Source organism: Anomaloglossus baeobatrachus, chromosome 11 (genome assembly GCF_048569485.1).
Source record: "Anomaloglossus baeobatrachus isolate aAnoBae1 chromosome 11, aAnoBae1.hap1, whole genome shotgun sequence".
In the NCBI taxonomy this organism is placed as follows: Eukaryota; Metazoa; Chordata; class Amphibia; order Anura; family Aromobatidae; genus Anomaloglossus; species Anomaloglossus baeobatrachus.
Window position 1 is genome coordinate 15,779,340 of NC_134363.1, and position 5,608 is coordinate 15,784,947.

A 5,608-nucleotide genomic window follows, 5' to 3' on the forward strand; every position below is an offset into this window, starting at 1 on the left:
ACAGGGATCATATAAATACTTAGGGAAAGGTGCAGAAATCTAAATCACGGGATGGATGACCTGACTCCTGCTTCACTATTGCACATGGCACGTTACATGTATCTCTGGCAGGACATTCTCTTCTATTCAAAATGATTAGTGTTTCCAGGTAATCATCCGTTACACAAATTATAAGGAATCCATCAGACAAAGAGTCAATATGATCTTGCCAAAAATCAAATGTTTATTGTAAAACATATTTACAAATGTGTTTACCTCCCTTGAGGACTTCTAGAAGGATTAATGTTGTCAGTGTGCGCAAGATTCTTATTGTTTGTATTTTAAGTTCCTAAAGTAAAATTCCAAGGTGTATTAACATGAGTTTCGAGTAGAGCTGGGCGGACTCATAGAAAACTGGGTTCCTGCTCTCTTTTAATTATAATCCGGATTTTTTCCGGAATCTGGGCTGCATATAAGTCTATGGGGATCAGAATCCAGAGATTATAAATGGTGGTAGAATGGATAAGGGAATGGCAGCAAGCACGCTGTATTTACCAAGCTGCAGACATGGCTGTATGCTGCTCCCAGGCCTTGCATTCACTTCTGGTGCTGCGCATTACGTTTATCACATATGCACTGCTTTCCCCACCAACTGGCGCTTGTGATTGGTTGCAGCCAGACGCGCCCCCACTCTTAGTGGCAGCGTGTGAGTTGACCGTATGCAATCACGGGCGCAAAGATGCCTGGTGGGCGGTTAAAGCAGTGTAACTAAAGGAACCCATACACTACCATGAGCCATACATTAGCATCTACCATGAGCCTAGAATGTATGATTTCATCGTAGGTTAGAGGTTAGTTGGTGTGACTCGCTTGGTTGGTGGGAGTCACATTTCCTCTTGTACACCATAATCATGGAAGGTTGACTTCGCCCCCTCCAGCAGCCCCCTATCTGAGGATCTTACCCCACCCCTTCACTTCTATTAGAAACAACTCCATGCTCACGTGGACTTAAAAAAGTAATGTTTAATACCGGCTGGAAACATCGGATGTCATTTTGAACAAGCCCCTATCATGTGATAGGGGTCATGTTGAAATGAAATCTTACTGCAAGGAGCCTATACACTCTAGCATCTACGTCAGCATCATGGTATACAATATATTTTATAAAACAATTGTTGTAGAGCCCACCGTATTCTGATACTCAGCACAGATCTTTATGGCTTTATTTATCTTTATTATCCCATGGCTACAGCCCCAGTTCTGCACTTATCTTGGCTGTGTATCAAAAGAAGAGGAACCGCATGCAATCTTTTTTAAATTATTTGAATGATATAAAAAAAAATGATGTGCAGTTCCCTCCAATTTGATATCAAGCCAAGATAAAGCCAGCTGGGGGCTGCTATTCTCAGGCTGGGACAGTCCAGCCTAAAAATATCAGCCTCGAGCTACCTAGAATTGTTGCATTCATTAGATGTGACAAGCCCGGCGCTTTACCGGCTCTTCCGGATTGCCCTGATGTGGTGGCAATTGGGGTAATAGCAGGTGTTAATAACAGCGCACAGCTGCTACTAAACCCCAGATTAGTGATGGCACAGGTGTCTATGAGACACCCGCATCACTAATCTGTAAGTGAAAGTAAATGAAAGCAAACACTGAAAAACTCCTTTATTTGGAAAAAAATTAAAAAAACACCCTCTTTCACCACTTTATTAAACGCCTAAATAACCCTGCAGGTCCCAAGTAATCCACACAAGGTCCCACGACAATCCTGGCTTTGCTACATCCAAGTCACAGCAAGAACCATAGAGCATGACTATCTGCTGTGAGCTCCAGAGAATGAATGAGCTGTGCAATGAGTGGTTATGTCAATCAGGTTCTTTGCAGTTGCAGTTGGAGTTTCCCATGGTCCTTTACCTATGATCACAGGTAACCTGAACTCAGGAGTTCACAGACCTTCATCACCTGATAGAGAACCACAGTTTTTTTGCAAAGAGATGTAGATTTGGTGATGAAATGTTTACACCATATTCCTGTACCTAATCAACACCTTCTGGCAAAAAAACCCTGCTGTTTTTAGGCACTTTTTGCCTCAGTTTTTGCCAAAGTTTTCTGCCAGGAGGCGCACATTTGGTGCTGAAATCTTCTCCACTAGATTTCATCACCAAATTTGCACTTTCTGGAAGAATAAAAAAGTGTTTTTTGCATTTTTGGGCCAAGAGATGCAAATTTGGTACTGAAATTTTCTGCATCAAATCTACATCTTTTTGCCAAAAATCCTGCGGTTTTCTGCTAGGAGATGCAGGTCTCACCTGAGGTGAGGTCACTGACTTTACTGAGGTCACCTGAAGTCAGGTTATCTGCTGTGCTGGTACAGGTGGCGAACCATGGGAATCTACAGCTGTGACCGCAAATAGCCTGAGTGACGTCATCACTTATCGCAGCTCAGTCATTGTCTGTCTGCCCTCACAGTGGGCAGTCATGTTCCAAGGTGCTGACTTTGAGATTTAAATGTAGCAGAGCTGAATCACCATGTGACCTCATGTGGATTACTTTGGACCTGCAGGTGTGTTTGAGGGTTAATAAAGAGATGGAAGAGGGTGTTTTTTGTCTTTTAATAAAAATAAAGGATTTTTTTACTGTATGTGCTTATTTATTTTTACTTACAGATTAGTGATAGGGTGTCATAGCTGCTGCCATCACTAATCTTGGGTTTAGTAGCAGCTGTGAGCTGTTATTAACCCCTGCTATTACCTCGACTACAACCGCATCAGGGCAATAGGAAAGAGCTGGTAAAGCGATGGGCTTGTCGCATCAAATGGATGCGACAATTTTGGGTGGCTGGAAGGTGATATTTTTAGGCTGAGTCTCCCCAGCCTGAGAATACCAGCCCCCAGCTGGCTTTATAATGGCTGGGTATGAAAATTGTGGGGCCCGCACAACTTTATCTATTTAAATAATTGAAAAAAAAGCCACATGCGGTTCCATTTCTTTTGATACACAGCCAAGATATATGCAGGACTGGGGCTGCAGTTAGTAGCCATGGGCTTTATCTGTGCTGGGTGTGAGAATACCGGGGGGACCTCCCTCCATTTGTTTTATTTATTTATTTTTACCTCGATACTGACCCACGTACAGTGCCTGTCAATAGTTGCAGGTAGACACTGTTACACAGCCTGGGGGCATGTCTACCTGCAACCAATTAAAGACAACAGGACAGCCAGTTGGCAGGGAAAACAGGAAAAGCCATGTGTATGCGGTGAGATAATGTGTGGCACAGGAAGTGAATGCGCAGCCTGGAAGCAGTGTGGAAGCTTTTATCCTAGCGGAGACTGACAAACCAATCTGGCTGTCAGTGATGAAGAGTGTTATAGCTGCAATGCTCCTCTGGGCAATATTCAAATTGTCTTCTCAGGGAGGAAGGAGACAAACTCTAGTGCAACCTATTGGAAATAGCATTCCTAAAAGTCAAAGTGACCCTTTAAGAAGCCTATTCATATGACCTAGGATTTATGCCAGATTAGAAACTCAATTTGCAGACACAGTGTTTCGGGATGATTGTCCCTGTCCCTGATTGTCCCTGATTGTGTCTGTAAGAAGTATGTGGTACAATTCATAGCAAATAGACCTGACCACTAATGATGAACGAGTTTTTAAATACTCGGTTTCACGAATAGTGTGTGCAATGCAAGTCAATGGGAAACACTTGCAATTTAACGAGTAACCCGTGTGAGTAGGCAATAGTGCGGCATTCGGGGTAGTCTTACATTTGTGAGTATTCCCCATTGACTTGAATTGCACACACTATTCAGAATGCATTCGCGAGTATTAGACAGTACTTGTTAGGAGTATCGTGAATCCGAGTATTTCAAAACTCACTCATCATTACTGACCCCAACCTAAAAAGTGAAAGATAGAGCTATAAAATGCAGAATTGAAAAATGCAGGATTTAGGGGAAATAATGGCCATAAATAGTTATCTTCTTTTTATACACACTTGCCAACTTACTCTGAAATGTTATTTAAAATTACAGGTACATTTTAAGAATAAAGGGGGCTTTACACACTGCGACATCACTAGCGATGTCGCTAGCAATCGCACCCGCCCTGTCATTTGCGCATCACGGGTAAATCGCTGCCCATGGCGGACAAAATCGCTAGTACCCATCACACGTACTTACCTTCCTAGCGACGTCACTGTGGCCGGCGAACAGCCTCTTTTCTAAAGGGGGCGGTTCGTGCGGTGTCACAGTGACGTCACACGGCAGGCATCCAATAAATGTGGAGGGGCGGACAGCAGCCGCATGAAAGTCACGGCCACCTCATTTCTGTAGGACACAGGTACGGTGTTGTTCGTCGTTCCTGGGGTGTCACACGTAGCGATGTGTGCTGCTTCAGGAACGACAAACAACATGCGTCCAAAATCAACAACGATATTTGGGAAATTGACAACGTGTCAACAATCAACGATTTGGTGAGTATTTTTGATCGTTATTGGACACTCATACGTGTCACATGCAACGACGTTGCTAACGAGGCTAGATGTGCGTCACAAATTCCGTGACCCCTAACGACATCTCGTTAGCGATGTCGTTGCATGTAAAGCAGCCTTAACAGTTTTTTTCATCTGAGCAATCCTGTCCTTAGTTATTAAAGGTGTTATCGAAGTTTGTGATAAATGCAGTAACGCTATGTGAATTCCCGCTCTCACCACCACCATCGGAAAATCCTGACAGCATGCCGCCCCCACACTGTGAGGATTCATTAATCTGCAGTCACATGGAGTGACTGTAGACTTTAATCACAAACTTGAAAAACCCCTTCGTTAATCATGGCAATATACATTGCTTAGTGAATATTTATTGACAATATTTAAATCTAAAGATATCAGAAATGTTTTTCTTCTTTTCAGCATTTTGACCAGTCCGTAAGTCTTAAGCTAGAAAGTTGACCTACATTTTGAGTCTCCTTGAATACTACAGATTTCAGTATAACATTCAGTATAACCCCAAATCCCAACTGAAAAGCAAAAAATTATTTGGTTTTCCCACTTGAAGATGTTATGGTGATGCTTAACATTATGTGGCGTAGTGTGATGCTAGTCCCTAGGTGGCGCTAAATGCTACTTGCGTGCAGTGTGAACGGAGAGGTAGTCAATCAAGCCAGGATCAGGAACCAGCAAGACTACTTTGTATAGCAGAAATCATGATCTCCTGTGGACATTGACCCATGTCCAATATTAACAGTAGGATTGTAATGATATACAAATGGATCATCAACAGAACGCCAGCCGTCATGACAAACCATCAATGAACAACAATGACATCAAGCACGGGCCGATGGGATTGTGTTAAATACTACTACAGAGGTTGACAGTGGCATTTTACAGGTTAACAGTGGGGGACAGAACTCTGATCTACCCCTGGATATTAAAAGCACATAATGGCTCATTAAATCAGCTGTCATGTGCAGGGAAAAATGCGGATGAGGCATGCTATCCTATCGGCAATGACACTACTTTGGATGTAGATGTAAGTCAAGGTGTCACGTATCCACCAGAGTCCGCTACTGCGACTTCTGCTTTGATCACTAGCCGCTGCCGTTTTCCTGCCATGGGCAATGCTGGTGATAG